Here is a 27854-nt window from a genome sequence, read left to right as displayed (position 1 = left end):
TCCCAGAGGGAGGATCCTTGAAGGAGGGGTGTCCAAAAATTCCAGAGGAAGGGGGTTCTGAGACAAAAGACTTAGACAGGTCCACAGGAACCGGGTGTTCAACTGAACAGAAAGGGAAAGAGGTAGGATTAAGGAAGAAAAGGGGCTGAAACGAGGATGCGGGTGAAGGAATGCCTGAAGGGAGTGTTAGCACCTAAATCTGCCTCAGGCTGAGAGAAGGAAAAAATTAGGGTAACCACAAACCACGCTCAGTCTCGTAGCTAGCCCTACGGGAGCAGGAGAGGGCTCTCTCCGAGTCATACTTAGTGAATAGATGAAACGAAAAGGACTGAGATGTCTTTCCAGCGAACAATTTATCTTAGGCTAGTAAGTGAAAATGAACATAAAGAGGGATTTTTATGAATGACTGTGTTTCTGGGATGTTATGGGACCACTGGACCTCAATGAACAGAGAACTTAACATAAAGGCGCAGATTATTTCGTGAGGCAAGGTAGGTGGAAAGTATAGCAATTTTAGTTTTAAGGTATGACAGAATGTGGAGATTGATTAAGAAGGTGAAAAGGGCATGGAAAACATGAATCATTTTCAACAGAAGAATGAACACTAACATGAAATTTTCCCACAGGTAGAGCAATAAAATTGAATTCTACCTAATCTCATTCGAAAAATTTCACCAGAAATGAATATGAAATGAAATATGGAACATAACAAGATACATATGAAACATAAGAGACACACTTGCTACACTCACAACCACAGGAATCTCATGAAACAGAGCCGCTGCCTTTCATTAATTCTTTGTAAAAATATACAATGCAGAAACAAGGTTTCTTTCCCACAATCTCCCAGAAGTTACAAGCCAGCCAACCCTTTGCAAATAACTAGCATGCAATATATAGAATGTGTGAGGAAGAGATAGAACACCCAGGGGTTGGTAAGTTACTCAAATCATTACGAAAAGGAGATGGAGAGCCAACCATCAGCTACAGGTGCAGCGCTCTCAAGCATGACATTTGGCTGTGGTGACCCTTTGCATTCTTTGCCACTTGGATAGATGCCCACCTGGAGAGAAAACTCTTTAAAAGCCGCCTTTGGTGCCAAAAAACCGAAGAGTGGATGACCGGGCCCACTTGGAGAAGTCGCGACCCGAAATTTCACGAAACGGGAGCAAACTGGGCAAAATTTCCTCTGTGCGCCGCGCACTTTTCTTTGTGCATCGCACTACTTTGGGGCCTATTTTGGGGCACTTTCAGGTGTCCAAAATGTGCCCAAGTGGGCTTGTTGGAAATCTTGGCCTGTCTAATTTCTAACCCCACTAGAATTTCTCAATTTGGTGCTCATTTTCCCTTTCAAATCTTCATTCTCCCAAGATCGCTTTTTGTGTGTCCAAAAAGTGGCAGACAGGCCATTTTTGGGTGTTTTTTGACCTTTAGGAGACCCAAAACTTATCAAAATTTCTTGCCCAGACACTAGTAGATGTATTTTTCGATTCGGAATCCAAATATGCAAACCATTCCTCATTTGGAGCTCTATAATTTTAGCGCCGTGCACACAGGGAGAAAAACCCTGTTTTTTGCACAAAAATTTGTCAAATGACCAAAAATGCCCCAAAAATGCTCCAAATTTTTTTTCCAAGCACCAGTAGGCATGATTTTTCATGCTGAATCCAAAAATGTAGACATTTCTTCATTTGGAACTCCCAATTTTTAGCGCCGCGCAGGCGCACTGGGCTGAGGCGCGGCGCATATAGCCTGTGCATAGCAGTTTTTTCAGGAGATGTTTGGAGGCCTTCCTGGTGTCAAAATTGGGCATCAGATAGCTCGTTGGAAAGGTATTTGAGTATACTTTCCAAATAAAAGTGGAATTGTTCAATTTTTAGTTCATTTTCTCTTTCAAAAATCAAATCTTCCAAGACTGGTCAAAATGTGCCAAATGAGGCTGCCTAAAGGCAGAGTGCTGTTACAGTCAACTTTTGAATGCCTTCCTCAACTCCAAATTGAGCTCATGATAGCTCATTGGAAATATATTTGTGTCTAGTTATTATTTTACTCATCAAGAAATTTATTTGGCCAACTGAGCTAGGATAAAATTTGATTTTCCCAAGGTCACTTCATACGCGCATCAATTCTCCCGAGGCAACTATATTTTTGGGATTTCTCCAAAACCATGACACCTGTATAAAAAGTGAAGGAGGTTTTTTTTCCTTCACATTTTTTGGAATAAAACCTCTCTCAGTTTTCCCAAATTCATCTTTTAGTTCTCATTAACATCATTTGAGTAAAACCTGCCCTGTTGTGTGGAACAAGGGATTTGTCGAAATGAAGCGAAATGAAGGGGATAGTGAGCTTCTAAATTCTTGAGGAAATTTGGGGAAGTAGGGAGGGATGTTAGGAAGTAGGGGAAAGTGGAATCTCTGAAATTGAGTGAGGGGAAGGGGTACAAAAAGGTAAAACACAGGCCCAACCTAGAAAACTGCCAAGTTGTAGCAAGAAACTAGGGTTTGTGCGAAAATGAGGAATTTGGGTAGTCTCAGTGATGGGAAGTGTTTTATAAGGTATTTTAAGGATAGGGGAAGGTGTATGAACATCAGGATACAAGTTTTGCCGATGATTTGACCGTCCAAGATAATTTGCCTTCAAAACCCTAGGAGAGGGAAATGACCTCACCTAGGCGCAACTGAAGCATGAACAAGGTGTAAAATGACCCAGTGGGACTTGACATGATAATGAAAACTCTCTGAATGATGGTATACTCAGCTGAACTGCGACATGGATCGACATTTGGACAAATTTAACAAGGGTAAAATAAACCCCTAGACCCAATGCCTAGTGACCAAATTTTGCTTGAAGACTCACTAAAATGACAAAATTTGACCTTGACACCTAAAAATCACTTTGTAAGAGCATGTTTGATCACTGGAGGAAGGCTGCAAAGACTGACACTAACATTGGCTCCAATAGGGATGGCAACTCCTTGGAGGTGCCAAGAACTGCATATCTTTGGGTGAGCAGACAGTGTCTTCGTCCATTGGGCTATGGAGTCCATTATTCTGACAAACCAACATGACTCAATTTATTGATTGAAACTTGACTCAAATTGACTCAATGCAAACTAAAATGACTGAAAAACTTGACTCTATGCAAAAGGAAATGACTCATGACTGACTTAACTAAAACAAGTATTTACAAAGCTTGTTCAATGGCAGCAGTCCATCAAGATTCACGGGTTTCAAATCAAGATGATAGCCACCTGCGTATTAATGTAATATGTACAATCATGTGTAATGTGTCTTCCAATGTAACCAATCAAGTAGATGCCTCGTTGATTGATTCTCCTGATCAGATCTTCTAGTCAACAATATATACTTGTAACTGGGCATCCAAAAATCTAATTGACCCTGATCTCCTTCATCACCGAATACTGCAATAATCACCTTCACGGCTGACTGCAACAGATGTGCCAGAGGATCTTGAAAAACATGAAGTCTGTCCTCCTGCTGCAAGAACAAGGTGTCTTTCTCCTTTGCTTCTGATTTTCCTTCATAATGTACTTCAGTATGAGTATGTTCTTGATCCTCAGAAAATTCTGAACAGGTAGATGAGTGAATCTCTTCTTGAAAACACATTTCAAAACATAAAACATATGAAGAAGAATTTGAAATGGAATCCTGAATGGTCTGATCTTCGGTAATCTGAATATATTGTAAGTCATCTTCATATGATATGACAACCAAATTCTCATTACATTCATCACATTCGTTAATCATGAGAAAAGCAACTTTAGATGATTCTTGAAACCCAACACTAACATTCATACCATCTACCAATGATTCATCCGAGGAAACTTTTTCACTTACTTGAACCAAATTCGCATCTTGCTGTTCATGAACTGAGTGAGCTACCTCCTCATGAAGATCTAGTTCTGGTGAGATAAGGTCAGTTAGGTTTGTACCTCTATTTTCTCCATTTGAGGCAGACTCAACCATGCAACTCTCTTTTTCCTCCTCACCATATGTCTCTTGATCTGATTTATCATCCCCATTATCTGAGATTGGAACATAATTTTCTTGCATATCATCTTTTATTTCCACCAGATCTGAAACAAAACTTCTTCTTTCATCATTTCCAGCCATATGGAAATCTTCAACCTACTGATCTATAAAGTTGTTCACCGGACTATCATCCCTTTCTTTAGAGATATTACGAAGAATCTGCCTTATAAACTGAAATGCTTCATAACACAAGGGTACAGAATCCTCTTGCATAATTAAATCATGTATTTCGGCTGCCTTACCTTCATCTGTAATCTGACCTTGAATTGTGTTTGTTGGTTGCAAATCTGGTTCTATATCCAAAATGATTTCATCAATCATTTCAAGGGAAGATTTCTTATTAATGACCTGCTCAAAAATTTCTCCATTTGTCTCATCTTCAACATTAATATTGAGAGATTGTTGATTTCCTACAAGATTTTCATTTGAAGATTTACTATGCAATTTACCCCACAAAAACTGAAATGATTCAAAATAGAGAGGTAAGGAATCTTCTTGTATCGTTTGATCATATAAGCCAGCTTCTATGTCTTCATGTGCAACCTGACTATTAATGGCATTTGGGGGTTGGAACTCTGAATATAAGAAGTCTGGAACAAAGTTTTCATCTCCCTCAAGAGGATCCAAATCAAGATTTGTCAATAGATGATGTCTGATTACATGGAAATTATCTCTGATGAACTGACATGAATCAAAGCACAAAGGCAAAGATCCTTCACTTACCTCAAAATCTGTTGCACTTTCCTCATCATTTCCATAGCTGATATGCCTCGGTTGATCACTGTACTCGAGCTGCTGTAAGCGAACTTCCTCATCCCATAAACTGGCTGTTGATTTGTCTGCAAGATTAGCTTCTATTTGGAGAGCATAATCATCATCATCATCACACTGATCAAACTGAGGCAAATTGTCAGTATAAAAAACGTCATCAAGCATACATGTCATGTCAACAGGTCTTTCTTCTCCAATATGATCTACAAAACAATCCTTATGACTACTGAGATAAGAAACAAAATGTTTTGGATCAGCCACTTGTTCATGAACACCATTTTCATCTTTTGTAGTCATTTTTCTCACCATCTCTTCTACTGCACTCACCAAAATGTCAAGCTTTTCCTCTGAAGGTGTAGTTTTCTCTAGATCCACGTTTTTCATCTCTTCTTCTTTCAACCTTGCCCTTCTGATCAACAAATGAGCCTCTATATTTACTGCATTGTTCTGCATCTCTTCAAGTGTTGCGACATCCTTCTCTCTCAGTTGAAACTCCATTTCCGGATCAAAGGCACCCAAGTAGTGCAAGAGAGAAGATCCAGGAGGGGGTCTTATATCAACTGGCATTGAATAATAAACTTGATTAAATCTGGCTGAAAACTGTTGTATTGTCTCCCCTGGCAGTCTTTTCAGTTGATTATACTCTTCTACGATAAGGAAAATGTTCTGTCCGATCCTCCATCTATCAAGAAAAACTTTGATGAACTGCTGTAAATCTGTGAAGCTCGCATCCGGCAGGGCTTTGAACCAACTCTTGACTTTGCCTTGCAAAGAAAGAGCGAAAAGCCTTATACTGACATCTTCTTCATCAATTTCAAAAAGGTCTAGAAAGGTCTCAATATTCTGCACATGTTGCTCAACATTGACATTCTTACATTCACCGTCGAATCTTGGCAAGTATAGATCATAATTTTTGGGGAAAGCATGAAGAACAGAAGGTAAAACAAGAGGTTTATACCTATCTGGGATTATAACAGCTGTAGGGATATGTACAAGAGCTATGGGATCAATTTTGTTTTCTTTGGGCTCATCACTTTGCAGAGAATCATCATAAGATGTAGGAAAAGTAAGGAGGCCAAGATCCAAGGGAAACTCACTATTTACAATTTTTGAATAGATCGAGTGAAGATTTTGATCACCTTTATCATACAACAAGTTCTGAAAAACTTTTAGGGCAGCTTCAAGAACAACGAAGAAGTAATTTACAAGAAATAAGAGTAGAACTTGAATACCATTCCACTTTGGATACCCGAATTTTGTGTAAGATCCTTCCATTTTCATAGAGAAAGAGTTAGTCCTCCAGTGGAGTCACCATGAAGCACCGATTGCTGGGTTCTTCAGTGAATGGAGTCGCCAGGTGAATGATTTCAGCCTTATTATGTTTGATCGCTGTTCACCGTCAACAACCAGCTCTGAACTTGAGATATGTACTGGGGCAAAACAATCTTCAAGCAAACCAATTTCTCCCCAGTATGGTCGCCACTATGTTAGCACCTAAATCTGCCTCAGGCTGAGAGAAGGCAAAAATTAGGGTAACCACAAACCATACTCAGTCTCGTAGCTAGCCCTACGGGAGAAGGAGAGGGCTCTCTCCAAGTCACACTCAGTGAATAGATGAAACGAAAAGGACTGAGATGACTTTCCAGCGAACAACTTATCTTAGGCTAGTAAGTGAAAATGAACATAAAGAGGGATTTTTATGAATGACTGTGTTTCTGGGATGTTATGGTACCACTGGACCTCAATGAACAGAGAACTTAACATAAAGGCGCAGATTATTTCGTGAGGCAAGGTAGGCAGAAAGTATAGCAATTTTAGTTTTAAGGTATGGTGGAATGTGGAGATTGATTAAGAAGGTGAAAAGGGCATGGACAACATGAATCCTTTTCAACAGAAGAATGAACACTAACATTAAATTTTCCCACAGGTAGAGCAATAAAATTGAATTCTACCTAATCTCATTCAAAAGATTTCACCAGAAATGAATATGAAATGAAATATGGAACATAACAAGATACATATGAAACATAAGAGACACACTTGCTACACTCACAACCACAGGAATCTCATGAAACAGAGCCGCTGCCTTTCATTAATTCTCTATAAAAATATACAATGCAGAAACAAAGTTTCTTTCCCACAGTCTCCCAGAAGTTACAAGCCAGCCAACCCTTTGCAAATAACTTGCATGCAATATATAGAATGTGTGAGGAAGAGATAGAACGCCCAGGGGTTGGTAAGTTACTCAAATCATTACGAAAAGGAGATGGAGAGCCAACCATCAGCTACATGTGTAGCGCTCTCAAGCATGACATTTGGCTGTGGTGACCCTTTGCATTCTTTTCCACTTGGATAGATGCCCACCTGGAGAGAAAACTCTTTAAAAGCCACCTTTGGTGCCAAAAAACCGAAGAGTGGATGACCGGGCCCACTTGGAGAAGTCGCGACCCGAAATTTCGCGAAACGGGAGCAAACTGGGCAAAATTTCCTCTGTGCGCTGCGCACTTTTCTCTGTGCGTCGCGCTACTTTGGGGCCTATTTTGGGGCACTTTCAGGTGTCCAAAATGTGCCCAAGTGGGCTTGTTGGAAATATTGGCCTGTCTACTTTCTAACCCCACTAGAATTTCTCAATTTGGTGCTCATTTTCCCCTTCAAATCTTCATTCTCCCAAGACTGCTTTCTGTGTGTCCAAAAAGTGGCAGAGAGGCCATTTTTGGGTGTTTTTTGACCTTTAGGAGACCCAAAACTTATCAAAATTTCTTTCCCGGACACCAGTAGACATATTTTTCGATGCTGAATCCAAATATGCAAACCATTCCTCATTTGGAGCTCTAGAATTTTAGCGCAGCGCAAGGTGCGCGATGCACAGGGAGAAAAACCTTGTTTTTTGCACAAAAAATTGTCAAATGCCCCAAAAATGCTCCAAATTTTTTGTCCAAGCACTAGTAGGCATGCTTTTTCATGCTGAATCCAAAAATGTAGACCTTTCTTCACTTGGAGCTCCCAATTTTTAGCGCCACGCACAGGGAAGTGGCGCGGCGCACTGGGTTGAGGCACGACGCATATAGCTTGTGCATAATGGTTTTTTCAAGAGATGTTTGGAGGCCTTCCCGATGTCCAAATTGGGAAAATAATAGCACGTTGGAAAGGTATTTGAGTATAATTTCCAACCCAAGTGGAATTTTTCAATTTGGAGTTCATTTTCCCTATCAAAAATCAAATCTCCCAAGACTGGTCAAAATGTGCCAAATGAGGCTGCCTAAAGGCAGAGTGCTGTTACAGTCAACTTTTGGATGCCGTTATCAACTCCAAATTGATCTCGTGATAGCTAATTGGAAATATATTTGTGTCTAGTTATCATTTGACTCATCAAGCAAGTCATTTGGCCAACTGAGCTAGGAGAAAATTTGATTTTCCCAAGGTCACTTCATAGGCGCATCAATTCTCCCGAGGCAACTATATTTTTGGGATTTCTCCAAAACCATGACACCTGTGTAAAAAGTGAAGGAGGTTTTTCTTCCTTCGCATTTTTTGGACAAAATTGTCTCTCATTTTTCCCAAATTCATCTTTTATTTCTCAGAAACATCATTTGAGTAAAACCTGCCCCATTGTGTGGAACAAGGGATTTGTCGAAATGAAGGGGATAGTGAGCTTCTAAATTCTTGAGGAAATTTGGGGAAGTAGGGAGGGATGTTAGGAAGTAGGGGAAAGTGGAATCTCTGAAATTGAGTGAGGGGAAGGGGTCCAAAAAGACAAAACACAAGCCCAACCTAGAAAACTGCCAGGTTGTAGCAAGAAACTTGTGTGAAAATGAGGAATTTGGGTAATCTCAGTGATGGGAAGTGTTTGATAAGGTATTTTAAGGATAGGGGAAGGTGTATGAACATCAGGATACAACTTTTGCCGATGATTTGACCGTCCAAGAGAAATTGCCTTCAAAACCCTAGGAGAGGGAAATGACCTCACCTAGGCGCAACTGAAGCATGAACAAGGTGTAAAATGACCCAGTGGGACTTGACATGATAATGACAACTCTCTGAATGATGGTATACTCAGCTGAACTGTGACATGGACCGACATTTGGACAACTTTAACAAGGGTAAAATCAACCCCTAGACCCAATGCCTAGTGACCAAATTTTGCTTGAAGACTCACTGAAATGACAAAATTTGACCTTGACACCTGAAAATCACTTTGTAAGAGCATGTTTGATCACTGGAGGAAGGCTGCAAAGAATGACACTAACAGGGAGAAAAAGAGCGATCGCCTGAATGATGTCTCATGCAAATGGAAATTTTCCATTCCTGTTATTGATGAATTGGTGGATGAATTACATGGAGAAATTTACTTCACCAAGCTAGATTTTCGTTCAAGATATCATCAAATTAGAATGAAGACTGAAGACATTCTGAAAACAACATTCACAAATCATGAGGGTCATTATGAATTTTTGGTCATGCCTTTTGGCCCTACTAATGCACCTTCCACATTTCAAGGTTTGATGAATTCCATTTTCAAACCCTTCCTTAGAAAATTTGTGTTAGTATTTTTTTATGATATACTAACCTACAACAAATATTGGAAGGATCAAATTCAACATGTTGATGGGGTTCTCAAACTATTGGAGGAGAAAAAATTATATGCAAAAACCTCCAAATTTTTCTTTGGAGTACAGGAAGTGGAATATTTGGGTCATATTGTATCTCATGAGGGTGTTAAGGTAGACCCTAACAAAATTAATCCAATAAGGAATGGAAAATCCCTGCAACCATAAAAAATCTTCGAGGATTTATTGGGTTGATAAGGTATTATCGCAAGTTTGTTATAAATTATGGGAGAATAACGACACCTCTAACATCATTACTAAAGAAAGATGCATTTTATTGGACTCTAGAAGCAACTAGAGCCTTTGAACATCTTAAAGAGGCAATGTGACGGGCACTAGTCTAACCTATGCTAGACTTCACAAAAACCTTTATTTTGGAATGTGATGCCTCAAGAAATAGAATTGGTGTTGTTTTAATGCAAGAAGGAAGGCCCATTGCTTTTGAAAGTCATCCAATCCAAGGAAAGTATTTGAAAAACTATTTATGAGAAGGAAATGTTGAAAATGCTACATGCACTAAAGCAATGGCAACCTTAACTAATGGGAAGACACTTCAAGGTAAAAACCGATCATGATAGTCATAAATACTTTTTGGAATAAAGATTATCTTAAGAAGAGAACAAAAAATGGGTCATAAAGATGTTGGGTTATGAATTTGAAATCATCTACAAAAAAGGGAAGCAAAATGTTGTTGCAGATGCACTCTCAAGAAAGGAGGGGATGTGGAAGCATTTATTTGTGCTATTTCTATTATCCAACCTGAGTGGATAAAAGAAGCAAGGGATGAATGGAAGAATGATGAAGAGGTGTAGACACTCATTCAAAAGTTGTAGCAAGATCTTGGTACATATGATACATTTAACTAGAAAAATGATTCATTATGGTACAAAGATATGATTCCCAAATCAAACAAAAGATTCTTTTGGAATTGCACACCTCCCCCTTAGGAGGGAACTCAAGATTTTTAAAAACTTACCACAAGGTCAAGAAGGAATTTTTGTGGGATGGCCTTAAATCCAATATTCAGAAGTTTGTAGCAAAATGTTTGGTTTTCCAACAAAATAAAGTTGAGACAATTAAGACCTCGAGTCTATTACAACCTTTAGCCATTCCAAGTCAACGTTGGGAGGAGGTATCAGTCGATTTTATCACAGGTTTACCCAAGTCTGAAGGAAAGAGTGTCATCATGGTGGTAGTTGATAGACTTATGAAGTATGCACACTTTTGTGCACTATCTCATCCTTTTAAAGCCAATATAGTTTATACTGCATTTATGGAAACCCAAAAATTATTGTAAGTGACATAGATCCTATTTTCATTGGAAACTTTTAGGCAAAACTTTTTTCTTTTCTTGGTAATCAATTAGCTCATAGTTCATCTTATCATACTCAATATGATGGGAAAACTAATATGGTGAACAAATGTTTGGAATAATATCTTCGTTGCTTTGTATATGATAAGCAAACACAATGGGTCAATGGTTACCTCTAGTTGAATGGTGGTATAACATTTCCTTCCATATTACAACAAAAATGACCCCATTTATGGCACTTTATGGATACCATCCAACATCCATCACATCATATTTAAGATAAATTTCTAAGATTCAATCTAGAAGATCAAATCGAGCATCAACAACAAGTTCTCCAACTCTTAAAGGATAACCTCACTCTAGTGTATAATTGAATGAAACAAAAGGCATATCAACATCGCAGTGAAAGAAGTTTTGAGGTAGACGACTGAATATTTTTACGGACACAACCATACAAAAAAATGCCCCTCAAGCAATTAAAGAATGATACTAAATTATCACCCAAGTACTATGAACCTTACAAGGTGTTGCAAAGTATTGGTACTATGGCATATGAATTGGAGCTTCCTACATCTTCCCGAGTACACCCAATTTTCCATGTTTCATGCTTAAAGAAGGTTATTAGTGACAAGCTTCCCATTAAAACAATGTTGCTAGAACTTGATGAAGAAAAAATCATATTTGAGCTTGAAGTAGTCATGGAAACAAAAACCCGACAACTACAAAATCGATCAATTTCAGAGTATCCCATTAAGTGGAAGAACTTACCCGCTGAAGATTCCACATGGGAGGATGAGAATTTTGTACAGAAGTATCCAAAACTAGTCAAGCATTGAGGACAACACTTTTTTTAGAAGGAGAGGGTCATGTTAGGTCCTTATAATACTAGTGTAGCTCCTTTATTGCTATTGTTAGTGTATCCCCCTTATTTTTATTATTGTGCCCATGTAGCCCCCATATTGTTATTGTTGTGCCCCATAGAAGCCCACTATTGTTATTATTGTCCCATTACATTATTATTGTTATGTAGGTTCTGATTATATTGTGACACATTAGACTCCTATATATACAAATGAGGTATTGTCATTTGTATCATCTAAGAATTGTTCATTTATGTAATGTGAAGGAGGTTTCCCCCTCGAAGAGCATAATTTTTAAGTCGTTGATCTATCTTTTCTTATATTTTATGAGCTAGTTTCATAACATTACCCTAGACCAAGTGACATTATAAACCAAGAATAAATTGTCCTAAGACTGTGACTATTCCTAAAAAGGATAAAAATTTTAAGTAATTATAGCATAAAAGAAATGATAATATGGGTCTACAGGAATAAATAACAGAAACCACTCGCCATATAAAAAAGGAAAAATACAACTAATAATAAAATATCTCTGTAATATACCAAAGTACGTAACAAAAATATAACTAAAAAGTAAAATTCAATTCATTACCAAAATCTAACATAGATTTGTAATAGAACCATTAAACCATAATTAAAGGAAACGCTGAAAATAAAACCCTAGCAAGAAGGCTTGTTTAAATAAACTTGTACATGAGAAACATAAGCTTTTCTAAGAGCACATTAAATCTTATAAATTCCCCAAATGATTATTTCATGTTGAATAGAACTACACAGTACCCATTAAATCCGAAGACTGAAAGTAAAGAAAACTAGGGTCCATACCAATACATAAATATAAATATGTTAAGCACAATTGTAAAATTTTATATAGAAGTTGTACATTGTATCTTGTGGTAACACAGAGTCTCACTTGGGAGATTCATAGATAATAAGATACCAAAAAACTATACCCTAAAGGTTTTCACTACAAAAAAATATTCTAATTCCACTAAGTGGCAAATAATGAAGCCCTTTTTTTTTCCAAGTCAAAATTTTAAATGAATACCCTAAGGGTTTGAAATCCGTAACTCCCTTGACGGGCAGAAGTGAGAAGGCGACTAGGATTCGACTATAAGTGGTAAGCCCTTAAAACTTCCTTAAAACTTGTAAGTGGATGAAAGTTTGGTAAGAACTTGGTTAAAAAGGCAAAAAGTAAAACCCGTAAGTCAGAGCACACTGTTAGTCAAATATCTCATGCATAGGTAGAAACCCTACTTTCCAAGGGTCTGAAACCAAAGTAAATAACGTTATAAGCCATGTTAGTAAGAAATGAGAGATTGTAGGACTAAAAAGGAAAAAAATTTAAAATTATTGCTTACCTGTAACTTTGCAAAACCTCAATGATTCTGGCACCATGCTGAGGGAAAAATAATCAAACATTAATATGCAAAGAAAGAATTATGACTAAACTAGTAACCAATAATATTGGATGAAACCGAATCATGAGAGGGATTCTCTTAACACCTTCGTAGAGTAGGAGACTACACAAACTCCTCAGCTCCAATAAAACAATCTAGCTCATAAGATTCAAAGCCCGAGAGAAAAATTTATCCATTAAAAATATAACCCAAGATTCATACAAATATTAATTACAAGAACCAATACAAAAGCAGAAGAAATTACCTATGCTGTTGTTGTGGGAACATGACCACGAACAATTTGAGCTAGGGTTTGAATGCCTGTTGCAGAGCTCAATCGACAACATGAAAAGTTGTAAATGAAAATTGTGAATGTGATGAAGCAAGGAAGTAGTTACCCAAAACTAACGTCAATCAATCCTGGCTGTTGGATCATAACCCTAATGAATTAGGGATGGGACAGTCCAAAAACTTACATCTAGGATATCTAGAAGGTTTGTAAGAGTAGTCTAAAATCTGATGAATGCACTAGCCACAGTAACCAGGGTAAAATTATAAAGGTCGAGACCCTTAGGATGTGTAGAATTATACAAAAAAAACACATAACGAGCCATGTGAATTTAAACAAACCTAACATGAATCATATCGAGTTGTGACCATCAAGATAAACCAAAGTATTCGGTGGAAATAACCTAAGTTTTACCACTCTTCAATATGTATAATGTGTGCTATAGTTGTTCCAACTATGACTAATTTTTATGCATAATAACAAGACAAAACACACATTAACATTTGTAATCATATATATATATATAGATAGATATAGATATATATATATATATATATATATATATATATATATATATATATATATATATATATATATATACTCATTAAATTTACCTCAAACCCATTATGTGCTAGAAATAACTGTTGTTCCAAGGTTTAGTTAAAAGATAATTTTTTTTTGGTGATGTTACACGTGGTATCAGAGCCATGGTTACCAGACTGTGGCCTATTTAGGGAAAACTGAGAGACTAACAAAGTTTATTATTTGTTCCACAAAGAAATCATGATGAGGAGAAGAAGTGGTGCAATGACTACACCACCAATGAGACCACCTACAAGGTTTGGTTCAATACCATTCCCAAGACCCATTCCTAAAATGTGCGTTCAGTTGGGAGAGGAGCCCCGAACCCCAATTTCTATGCTACTGGAAACAATATAGTAGTTGAGGACATATATGGTCAATATAAGAGTAAAAAATGAGCGATTGATGCAAGAGAAAGAATGGATAATGAAAAGTCTCATTGACAAACATAATCACAAGAATTTTGTACCAACTACTGATACTGGGAACATAGTAGAGTCATATAAATGAAGGGAAGACAATATGCTAGAGAAAATTCATACCAAGAATCAGAAAGGGATAAGGATGAGAATAAGGAAGAGTCTAGAAAGAATTTTGGCAAAAAGGAGAAAAAAGACAAAAGATAGAATTACAAAGAGAATTTCGAAAAATTAAGCCTCTAAAATTCGATAGCGAGTCAGAAGAGACAGATGAAGCTTGATTAATAAACATGAAAAACTATTTTCAAATTTATGAATAGGAAATTTACCAGCTTTAGGGAAAATCCACCCTATGGTGGGAGGAGGTCAAGGTTGTGCGTGGAAGCGATGAACAATAAGTGACATGGGAGAATTTCCAGAAATATTTCAAGGATAAATACATGACTGAAAGATTTTATGATGACAAAGTGAAAGAATTTGATGACCTCAGATGGGGGAAAATTTCTATAGATGAATTCATGACGAAATTTACATCCTTATTAAGGTACATTCCCTATGTATGTGAGGAGAAGGCTAAAGTACAATGTTTCGTGAGTAGTTTGCTTGTTTTTATGAAGGAACAGTTGGAGTTTGACAATCCTAATACCGTGGATGAAGATATTCATAAGGCACGAACATGCTGCTACCAATAAACGAAACAAAAGGGTGAAGGTGATAAGAGTTGGTTAAACAATAATGGGTAGAAATTGTTTTAGAATAATAAAAATGAAAAAGCTGCCAATACCAAGAATTCACACAAAAATCAACAAAATAAATTTTCTAGGAAAAATCAACAAAATCCCCAATTGCAAAATAAATATATTGTTGGGCTTCAAAATAGTCCCTATTTTCACTCCATTATTCACCAATATCTTCACATTTTACCTTCATGTCACCTCCATTCCACCTCCACATCATTACATTTACCTCATTATTGGGTCATAACTATGCTTTTCCAAAGTTTATTAATTCTTAACATTTTTAAGTGGATTTATGGCTAAACTTTAGAAAATAATATGCTTATACTTATACCTAACAATTAGAATGAGTTTGTTGACATGTGTAGGTAAAAAGGAAGCTTCTAGGGTATCTTTATGTGGCCTTGAATGATCAAATTCGAATTTGAGAAGATAAGCCTCATGGAAAAGATCATGATATCATGGAGAAGATCATGGACCTCATGGAGGAGATCATGGAAGATAGGGTTATGTGTCTAGATGGTTGAGAAATGTATGGAGCTAAAGAGAGATTAGTAGATCATCATTATGAGTTTGTTATCTCATCCCATTGTATAAATAGGAGTACCTCCTCCATTCCAAAGGGAGGACTCTTGGAGCATGTATCCAACTTATGATGGAATAGAATAAAGCTTCATTTTACATATATTTCCATTATGTAGTTTTAGATATAAGTTGCCTTAATGTAGTATATGGAATAGCTTGTCACTTTGTTCTTAGGAGAATTGAGCTCACTCTAGAAGGATCAAAGGAACATGTTATTTCATATTAGATCTTATTTCATTTAATTGCTTAGATTTTTGAGGATTTGTTTGTGATTGATGAATGAGTTTTAAATTAGAATCTTATCAGCATATGAGAGGACAACCAAGGGTCTAAGTTAGGCTCTCTCTCCATTTGATTTGTATGATAATTGAAATTCATTCTTTTGCTTTTATGTTTCAAGTTATTTCATTTCTTATGCTTATGAATGAATCTTAGTTTAGTTTGGATTAGTACATGAGAGGACAATCAAGAGACTAAGTTAGTCTTTCTCTCTTTGAATCTGAACAACAATTAAAGTTCATTCTCTTGTCTTTATTTCAAGATTTTGGTTTTATGTAATTAATGATTTCTCTATGATACTGTAGGGAAGGACAACCAGGACCTCCTTAGTTAGGAGCCTCTTCCCTTGCATATTATATTGAATCGTAAATAATTTAGCTAGACATAGAGTTAGTTGCCTACTCCTGCATATATATTGCTGGCATCATCACAAGCTTACGAGTTTCCCTGGCAACGACGCCAAAATGTTGGGCAATTTATTTGCTTAAATTGCTTCATTAAATTATCAACCAGGGAATAAAGCATGACCATATCCATATTCACTTTTCACAGAAAGAGTTCTTATTCATACACCATGCATTTCCTTACGTCCATCCATTTTCCTTGTCATTACCAATCCCCTTCATTTCCGCCAATAAAACCCTGCTTGAGTCAAAGACCTAGAGTCTAAGTATCATTGAACAAACACCTAGAGGCTTGCATGCCTTAATGGAAAATACTCTTGCCAATGAACAATGGGAGTACATTAATATCCCTTGTTCGTTGGATCTTGTAGGTGACTCGACCACGACAAATTTATTCGTACCTACAAAGATGTGTTAGGCATCCTGACTCCCATTGGAATCAATGGTGGGAGATCTTGTGTTGGCTAGGGGCATTCATTAATGGCCACTAAGTCAACAACTTCTTGCTATGTTCGACATCGACACATTTAATCACATAGTAAGATTTGTGCCATCGAGCGTTGAAGACTTGAAGACACATATTTTGTAGCAGATGAAGCCAATTTCTTTTCATTGTTTTTCAGTTTGTCATCACTTGAGGACAAGTCAATAAATAAGGCTGGGGGGAAATGTAACTTCTATATTTTGTATACCTTCCAAGCCTTATACATTTTAACATTTTCAGCCGCATTTAGCAGCAGATTCTGAACATTCAGCAGAAGATCCAACAATAGATTCAACAGCAGATGTAGCAGCAATAAAAGATTCACTTTTTCGATTTCATCCACCATTTTCCCAACCAAGTAAAGAAGACCATGAACAACAGTTTTTGCAGCCACACGTGCACAACTCTCATCCATTTTTGGAAGGGTAAGTTAAGGTATGATATTTTCTAACTTTTAACCATTAAATTCCTTGAAAAGTTAGAATAATAATTTTTGGAAAAACTTCACTTTCTTTCCTCATTTCACATAACTGCCCAAACCATCCGTTTAAGGGGAAGGATACATTTGCATACATACTTTGTCATATATCATATAACATCCACATTCATATATCACAACCCCACTTAACCCCACTTACCTTCAAAATATATTCACTATTACATGAGCATACAAATGGCTTTGTCAAAAGTATTTAAAAGTTAATTGGATGCCAAAACAATCATGGTTGTTACACAAGAACCAACCATGATGCATTCCAACAAAAATACTCTGCCACTATTACATGAGCATACAAATGGCTTTGTCAAAAGTATTTAAAAGTTAATTGGATGCCAACACAATCATGGTTGTTACACAAGAACCAACCATGATGCATTCCAACAAAAATACTCTGCAATAAAAATCACATTATCAATATGCAAAGATCATACATTGAATGCAACAAACAAAATATGGTTGAAACACAAGAACCAACCAAGTTGTAGTTCATCAAAATAACGCTTTGCAAAAGTTATGTAAATGATATCATGCAGAGTTTAAGCCAAAGCTCAAGTACCAAAGAGTAATGTAATAGATTGCATGAGGACATGCAATACCTTCAGTTTGGGGGTATGTTGGGCTTCAAAATAGTCCCTATTTTCACTCCATTATTCACCAATATCTTCACATTTTACCTTCATGTCACCTCCATTCCACCTCCACATCATTACATTTACCTCATTATTGGGTCATAACTATGCTTTTCCAAAGTTTATTAATTCTTAACATTTTTAAGTGGATTTATGGCTAAACTTTAGAAAATAATATGCTTATACTTATACCTAACAATTAGAATGAGTTTGTTGACATGTGTAGGTACAAAGGAAGCTTCCAGGGCATCTTTATGTGGCCTTGAATGATCAAATTCGAATTTGAGAAGATAAGCCTCATGGAAAAGATCATGATCTCATGGAGAAGATCATGGACCTCATTGAGGAGATCATGGAGGATAGGGTTATGTGTCTAGATGGTTGAGAAATGTATGGAACTAAAGAGAGATTAGTGGATCATCATTATGAGTTTGTTATATCATCCCATTGTATAAATAGGAGTACCTCCTCCATTCCAAAGGGAGGACTCTTAGAGCATGTATCCAACTTATGATGGAATAGAATAAAGCTTCATTTTACATATATTTCCATTATGTAGTTTTAGATATAAGTTGCCTTAATGTAGTATATGGAATAGCTTGTCACTTTGTTCTTAGGAGAATTGAGCTCACTCTAGAAGGATCAAAGGAACATGTTATCTCATATTAGATCTTATTTCATTTAATTGCTTAGATGTTTGAGGATTTGTTTGTGATTGATGAATGAGTTTTAAATTAGAATCTTATCAGCATATGAGAGGACAACCAAGGGTCTAAGTTAGGCTCTCTCTCCATTTGATTTGTATGATAATTGAAATTAATTCTTTTGCTTTTATGTTTCAAGTTATTTCATTTCTTATGCTTATGAATGAATCTTAGTTTAGTTTGGATTAGTACATGAGAGGACAATCAAGAGACTAAGTTAGTCTTTCTCTCTCTTTGAATCTGAACAACAATTAAAGTTCATTCTCTTGTATTTATTTCAAGTTTTTGGTTTTATGTAATTAATGATTTCTCTATGTTACTGTAGGGAAGGACAACGAGGACCTCCTTAGTTAGAAGCCTCTTCCCTAGCATATTATATTGAATCGTAAATAATTTAGCTAGACATAGAGTTAGTTGCCTACTTCTGCATATATGTTGTTGGCATCATCACAAGCTTACGAGTTTCCCTGGTCGATAATTTAATGAAGCAATTTAAGCAAATAAATTGCCCAACATATATGTTAAGTCCTTATAATGCTAGTGTAAATAATTTCCTTTGGTTGGATGACTTTCAAAAGCAATGGGTCTTCCTTATTGGATTAAAACAACACTAATTCCATTTCTTGAGGCATCACATTCCACAATAAAGGTTTTTGTGAAGTATGGCATAACTAAGACCAGTGCTTGGCATCTTTCCTCTTTAAGATGTTCAAAGGCCTTAGTTGGTTCCACAGTCCAAGAAAATGCATCTTTCTTCAGTAATGTCATTAGAGGTGCTTCTATTCTCCCATAATTCTTAACAAACTTGCGATAATACCCTATCAACTCAAGAAATCCTCGCAAATGCTTTATGTTTGTGGGGATTTTCCATTCCTTAATGGCTTTAATTTTGTTAGGGTCTACCTTAACACCCTCATGAGATAAAATATGACCCAAATATTCCACTTCATGTACTCCAAAGAAACATTTGGAGGTTTTTGCATATAATTGTTTCTCCTCCAATAGTTTGAGCACCCTGTCAACATGTTGAATGTGATCCTTCCAAGATTTTTTGTAGGTTAGTATATCATCAAAAAATACTAATACAAATTTTCTAAGGAAGGGTTTGAAAATGGAATTCATCAAACCTTGAAATGCAAAAGGTGAATTGGTAAGGAGAAAATGCATGACCAAAAATTCATAATGACCTTCATGATTTCTAAATGCTATTTTCGGAATGTGTTTAGTCTTCATTCTAATTTGATGATATCCTAAATAAAGATACAACTTGGTGAATTAAATTGCTCCATGTAATTCATCCAATAATTCATCAATGGCAGGAATGGAAAATTAGCTTTAATAGTGATCTTGTTGAGCTCCCTATAATCTGGACACATGCACTATGATCCATCCTTTTTGTAAACCAATACTACTCGAGTAGAGAAATAACTTTGACTAGGTTGAATTATATCGACCTCTAGCATTTCTGCAACCATATGTTCAATTTCATTCTTTTGGGAATGGCGATATCTGTAAGGCCCGATGTTTAGAGGAACACTTCTTGGAATCACATTAATAGCATGATCATGTTCACGAATAGGTGGGCAGCCTTTGGGAGTCTCAAATACCTTGGAATGTTTGTCCAAGAATTTTTAGAGATTTGGAGAAATATATGATTTTGATATTTGAACCTCTAGTGAGCATAATTGTGAAATTACGCCCCATTTTTAGTTATTTAGAATTTTTTTCATGCCCTTAGAGTTGATTATATTTCTTGGTTTCCCTTCGATACCCCTTATTTCAACTTCCTTTCCTTCCCAAGAAAAATTCGAGAAAAAGTTATTGAAAATTAATAGCTATCGTAACCAAAGATTGTAACCATTGGACTCCTAGTACAACATCAACACCAACCATTGGAATGGAAAGCATTGGAATATTCAATACATATTCCCCCATGGTTAGCTTGATATTATGCCACTTTCCAGAGCAATTTATAGTTCCTCCATTTTCAACCATCACTTAACGCTTTGGTGCTAGATATAGAAAGCAATTCAGTTCCTTGGTTATCCTACAATGAATAAAATTATGGGTACTACCTGAATCAATCAACACTATTACCTTTTTCTTCTTGATATGTCCTTCTATCTTGAGAGTTCGATTGGTAAATCCTGCCAATGCATTACAAGATATGGTCAGATTCATTTCTTCTTTCTCTAGGGTTGGTTCCCAATTTATATCCTCTTCTTTTGAAGTTTCTTGTTACTTTTATTCCTCCTCTTCACAATATATGTAAAATAATATATTTTCAACACACTTATGACCATTAACGTATTTTCTATCACAACTATAACAAAACCATTTTTCTCTTTTTTCTTCCAATTGTTGTGGTGTCAACCTTGTAGGTTGTGGAAGGCTAGGAGCAACAACAATTCCATCTTTATAGTTGTGAGTGGTAGGCTTCCTTGTTGCCAAAATTTTGCTTTCAATTTTTCTTGCCAACCTGAATGCCTTCTCCAATGAATCAAGTTCCCAAAGGCGAATCTCATGTTGGATGTTATCCTTTAAAGTCCCTATGAAAATTCAATCCTATGCTCCTCTGGAATATCATTTACCTTTATATTCAATTTTTGGAAGTCCTCAATGTGCTCCGCCAGTGAACCCTTTTGCTTGAGATTTATCGATTGGCTAAAGAAGGTGTTGATCTTTGTATCCTCATAATGTGCTATCATTTGCTCCGTAAAAATTGACCAAGTGACAAGTGGTTTACGAGAACAAAGCCATCAATACCATACAAACTGGTTGGGTTCTAAATATAAATTGGCAATGCGCACCTTTTGCGTGTGTTTCACATTATGGAGATCAAAATATTGCTCCATCTATAGTTTCCATGTTACTGGATCCTTTCCATCAAACTTCTTCATATCGATCTTTGGAATATGGTGGGTCTTCAATCCAATGTTAGAGTCTATAAAATAATGACTAACATTTATTTTGTTCTCATCATGAGTTCCATGTAAGACATTTTCGCCATTAGGAAGCATTTCTTGTAGCAACTTTGTCAAATATTTCTTCAAACCTTCCATGTCTGCTTTTAAACCATTCTTCAAATCTTCCATGTTGCCTTTCATTTTTTCTTCTATACCATCCATCTTAGCTTCCATGTGATCCTTAAAAACTTCCATGTCTTATTTTAAACCATTCTTAAAACCATCCATCTTAGCTTCCATTTCTTGTAGCAACTTTGTCAAACCTTTCTTCAAACCTTCCTTCAAACCTTCCATGTATGCTTTTAAACCATTATTCAATTCTTCCATGTTGCCTTTCACTTTTTCTTCTATACCATCCATCTTAGCTTCCATTCCATCCTTCAAACCTTCCATGCCTTATTTTAAACCATTCTTCAAACCATCCATCTTAGCTTCCATTTCATTTTCTATCACTCTTTGCGAGAGCGAAATTTGTTGCACTTGGTTTCGTAATTTTGATATATAATGTTGCATTTCTTCCTCTTCTTCATGTGTCATAGTAGAGTTTTCTGGTTGCTTAATAGGTGTTTCCATTTTCTTGCTTTGAGACATTTTGGAATCAAACAATGATATTTACGCTTCACTATGCCCCTTGAATCACTTCAAACTGATTTTTCAAACAAAACTTCTGAAAATTAAAAAAAAATACACACCTTTTTCTTGTTTTGTAGGAGCTCGATATTGAATTTGCTATATCTATGTAATTTTCGATCTCTGAGGTATGAAATTTTGTCCTATGGTATCCCTATGAGTCTTCTTTCTAACCCCACAGGTTAGACTGAGATTGGATTCTTCAAGAAAGATTTATGCTCAATCTCCCACGATGACCTGATTATAGATTGGTTCAATAGAGTGATCTTGTACGGAGTGTCATGTGTCACTGTTATGACTTTCAACCCTTAAATTGCTAAATGAACAACTACAATCCCTGTAATTTCAGCCACATTTTATATAGTTCAAATATGATTCCCGAAATGAAAGTTATGATGATTTTCCCTAGGTCGCTTGTTTGAGACTAAGTTTTGGAGCCTGCAAAAACCCTAACTTCCCCAGATCATATCTCCAAAAATATAGTGAACCAAGATCTGAAATTGTTACATGAAGTTCACCATGATTTCAAATCCATGTGGTAAAAATTTCAATTCTGAAGCCTCGTACAAAAAAAATTATAGAGAAAATTCCAAGATGACTTGTTTGAAGAAGCGAAACCCTAGAATCTAAAGCTTTGATACCAAATGTTATGCAACCAACTCACAAAAAAGAAGAAAATATAGATCAACGATTTGAAAAATAACCTCTTTGTGGGGACAACACCATTTACATCACATAAATGAACAATTCTTGGATGATTCAAATGACAAAACCTCCTTTCTATATATAGGAGTCTAAGGGGTCACAATATAATCATAGCCTACATAACAATAATAATGTAAGGGCACAACTATACCAATATTGAGATTCTACAGGGTACAATAATAACAATATAAGGACTACATGGGAACAACAATAAAAATAAGGGACTACACTAGTATTATAGGGACTTAACAATCTAAACCAATAAGAATATCAAGCAACCCTAAACTTAGTCAACCATAGAGGTCGTTGTTATAGTGCCAGGGTTATGGAGAACATCACTACTACAAAAATTGTCCCCATCATGCAAGAACATAATAGGCTACAAACATTCACTAAGCATCTATGATAGGAGAAGTGGCGAGAAGTCTACTGAAAATTAATGTTGCTTTGGAGGATCATCAATTGAGTACCAACCTACAATGATTGAATTTGAAGGTAAGATTTTTAGTCACACAGTATCTATTTTAATAAATCCTGGAGCAAGTTTGAGCTATATTAGTCCTAAAATTGTGGATTTGTGTCATTTACAATCCAACAAGTTTAAAAACTCATGCCTCGTACAACTGGCCACTAGGGATAAAAGAAGAGTGTTAGAAAAGGTAGAGATTTGTCCAGTTGAATTAATTGGTTAGCCAATAAAAGTAAATCTGCAGGGTTTAAGTTTTTGTGATTAAGGTTGTTTGTTGATCCACGAAGATTCACAACTATATGTTTTATTGTCAATGTTTCAGAGCCAATATCTAGATCCATTGTCAAGACATGAAAAAAGTTATGAAGAGCGGAGGAGAATAATAATAGGTAGGCATGCTTAAGGAAATTATTTTAGCCGATTAAGGTAAATGTAGATAAATAATATATATGAATAAATATATTCATGTCAATAATTATATATAAATATACATCGAATATATAAATCAATATAGATGGAGAATAAGTATTAATAAACCATAGAGGGGTGTATATTAACAATTTAAATATTAGATAGATTAATTGAATTAAAGAGAAATATAATGAAATGTGAAAAAGTATATTAAGTAGTAATTAATTAATAATATACCTAGAGGAGTATAAATTGAATGGAAGAAATAATGAAATGTGAACCCTGAGGATGAATTATATATATATATAATATTTTTAGGATAATCAAACATATGATTATTTTATTTATAAGGAAATATGAAGGATTAAAAATTATGAAAAAGTAGTGAAGGGTGTGGAGGTATGGGAGAGTAAAAACTATGAAAAATAGTAAAGGTTGGGAAGAGATGAGAGAGGGATAGAAATAAGGGAAAGAGGAGAAAAATAAATTGTTGAAAATAGCAACAAGAAATGATAAAAATAGAATCCAGAAATTCCAATTTTAATTTGTCCTTGAATTAAAATTGTGAATTAAAATCGAATTTAGTCTCACCAGCTGCTTGGAAATAATTAATTAATTCATTACGGATTAATTAGTTGGAGAAATTCAAGTTAGAAGCCTTTCTGCAGTCATGCAACAGTTATCCCTTAAATTAAGGAGATTATGCCTTAATTAAGGAGATAAGATTGAGTTATATTTGACTTGTAATTAGTTAGCTCAGTTTACTGACTTAAAGTCCAATTAAATTAGTTCCAAACTAATTGTCAGTTATCAATCAGTTGATGCATGCATGCACTCAACCAGTGTACTCCAGATAACTAAAGATTCCCTCATCAGAAACTCATGCATGTCTATTATGAGAAAGACCCAGTTGAGCTAAATGTCAAGGACAGTGTACTATCAGTTGCATGTGTTTTTCTATAAAGGAAACTAATGCATGCAGTCAAGGAAAGGTTCCTTGAGGATTGCATAGTTTTACAGGGTGTGAGATCAGTGTTACACTTGGTAACAGGAGGATCACCCAAGAGAAACTGCACAATGAAATAGGAGGCTTGGAGGGCAGAGGAGAAGGTTTGTGAGAAGACTTGTTTTCCTGTGAGCATCCATGAGGATTGTACTTAGAGCTGGCTAGCTATGAGAGCTAAGGATTTGTATAATTTTGATTTATTTCCACCTTGTATGATAATACAGATGGTGGTGTTTTTAGCTGAGGCTTTCCCCTGAGTATTTTCTATGTTTCATGTGCATTGATTCTTCTTCTTTTGGTTATATGTGCTCAGCTCGATCTTGGTCAATCTTTAGGCTTCCGCAAATTGATAATAGAAATAGATTATAGTATTTTGCTTTGGTATATTGCATTATCGAGTTAATATACAGTCAAATTTTCTACATGGTCTTAGAGTTAAATTTATAGAGAATTTGCAGAATTTTTACATGGTATCAAAGCTAGCTGATCTATAGAGAAATTTATACATGGTATTAGAGCCAAGTTTATCGGAGCTTTTAACAATGTTCTGAGAAGAGAATTCGAAGTTTGAAGTTCGAGGTTGTAGGTGCAAATCGAATTCATACTATACTTTAAAAAAAAAAAAAAACGAGATGGGACATTATGCGACTAATTTCCCATCAAAGAAGTCCAAGAAGGGATCCTCAGAAGGATCAGAAGGTGAGGCATTAGCCTCTTAGTTCGAAATGGAATTTACTCTCATCACATGCATGGTGTCATCGATTATGGGTTGTGTTTGGTATCTTGACATTGGAGCCTCATTCCACATGACCAGCGATAAAAGTTTATTCAGTACCTTGGAGGAGAAAAACCTCAAGATGCGCATAGAGATGGGTGACGACGAAAGGTTTAGTGTTTCAGGAGTGGGCACGATTGCTTTTCAGAGGGAGGATGGACCTCTTATCACCTTGAAAGATGTGAAGTATGTGCCTGGACTAAAGAAGAACTTGGTATCGGTTGCGATGTTGGAGGATAAAGGCTAGGATGTTGTCTTTAGTAAGGGAAAGGTTTTCCTTAAACACATCAACACGAGACAGGTGAAACATATCGGTTCACGAGTTAAGAACCTATATGCTCTTGATGTTCAAGATGCATGCAAAGCCTTGAGGAGCAAGGCAAATGTTAGAGACTTGGTGGTTGACAAGGAAAGTAAATTACCTCTCAACACGCAGTCCCAAAAGAAGTCTCAGAGAATTGTGGAGGAGCCACAATTAGAGTCACCAGAGGGATCACATGCAGCCATACCTCCAAGTGTGAGGTGAGGCGATGTGAAGTGAGAGTCCCATAAAGGCTGAAATTAGGCAGGGTCCATTGAGAGGTTTTATCTCATGGATCGTACCTTGCTATCAGAGCCCAAAGTACATAGTAGCGGGAGGAATCAGTGGGATTGATGCATTCAGAGATCAAAGTGACAAAGGCTAGAGCAGTCAGATACTGAAGAGCGCATTGAAGGATTGACAACAGTGTAGAAAGGCAGAGTCAGCCGAAGCGCAAAGTTTTTAGTTGACAAAGGCAATAACAGTCAGAGACTTTGATGACAGATGCATCATACTGATTCAGGTTGGATGTTTTTTTGTTTCTGAAGTTACTGGAGCAACAACACTAGAGAGAAGTGTTGCATGCCTAACATTCCAAAGTTTCACGATCAGGATTGAGTTGAGTTCCTTTCTTGTTGAGAGGGAGTGTTGAAAATAACAACAAGAAATGATAAAAATAGAATCCAAAAATTCCAATTTTAATTTGTCCTTGAATTAAAATTGTGAATTAAAATCGAATTTAGTCTCACCAGCTGCTTGGAAATAATTAATTAATTCATTATGGATTAATTAGTTGGAGAAATTCAAGTTAGAAGCCTTTCTGTAGTCATGCAATAGTTATCCCTTAAATTAAGGAGATTATGCCTTAATTAAGGAGATAAGATTGAGTTATATTTGAGTTGTAATTAGTTAGCTCAGTTTACTGACTTAAGTCCAATTAAATTAGTTCCAAAATATTTGAGGAACTAATTGTCAGTTATCAGTCAGTTGATGCATGCATGCACTCAACCAGTGTACTCCAGATAACTGAAGATTCCCTCATCAGAAACTCATGCATGTCTATTATGAGAAAGACCCAGTTGAGCTAAATGTCAAGGATAGTGTACTATCAGTTGCATGTGTTTTCCTATAAAGGAAACTAATACATGCAGTCAAGGAAAGGTTCCTTGAGGATTGGGTAGTTTTACAGGGTGTGAGATCCGTGTGAAAGATCAGTGTTACACTTGGCAACAGGAGGATCACCCAGGAGAAATTGTGCAAGGAAATAGGAGGCTTGGAGGGCAAAGGAGAAGGTTTGTGAGAAGCCTTGTTTGCCTGTGAGCTTCTAGGAGGATTGTACTTAGAGCTGGATATCTGTGAGAGCTAAGGCTTTTTATAATTATGATGTATCCACCTTGTATGATAATACAGATAGTGGGGTTTTTAGCCGAGGCTTTCCCCTAAGTATTTTCTGTGTTTCATGTGCATTGATTCTTCTTCTTCTGGTTATATGTGTTCAACTCGATCTTGCTCAGTATTTAAGCTTCCGCAATTTGATAATAGAAGTATATTATAGTATTTTGATTTGGTATATTGCATTATCGAGTTAATCTACAGTCAGATTTTCTACATGGTCTTAGAGGTAGATTTGTAGAGAATTTGCAGAATTTCTACATGGTATCAGAGCTAGCTAATCTACAGAGAAATTTCTACATAAATAAGAGAGACACATAAGGGAAACATAGAGGATTGAAGGGAAACATATATGGTAATAAGAAGTAAAATCAGTAAATAAGGGAACAAGAGATGAGAGAGGAGAACAAAAATGGGTCATAACTTATGGTTCATATTGATCAAGGGAAACCAACTTTTACTAATATCAAGACCATTAACCCTATTAATGCTATTAAGTTGTTTTTTAATTTCAAGAGCTCTAATTCTATGTTTATAATAATGCTTTTCTTTGGCAATTATCTTAGTATCCTCCAAACATATATGA

This window comes from Pinus tabuliformis, chromosome 7 (assembly GCF_031772625.1).
Source record: "Pinus tabuliformis cultivar Carrire ecotype Pingquan chromosome 7, CPIR1, whole genome shotgun sequence".
NCBI classification, from domain to species: Eukaryota; Viridiplantae; Streptophyta; class Pinopsida; order Pinales; family Pinaceae; genus Pinus; species Pinus tabuliformis.
The sequence above is the reverse complement of the archived record's forward strand: the minus strand, read 5'-3'. Positions refer to the sequence as shown.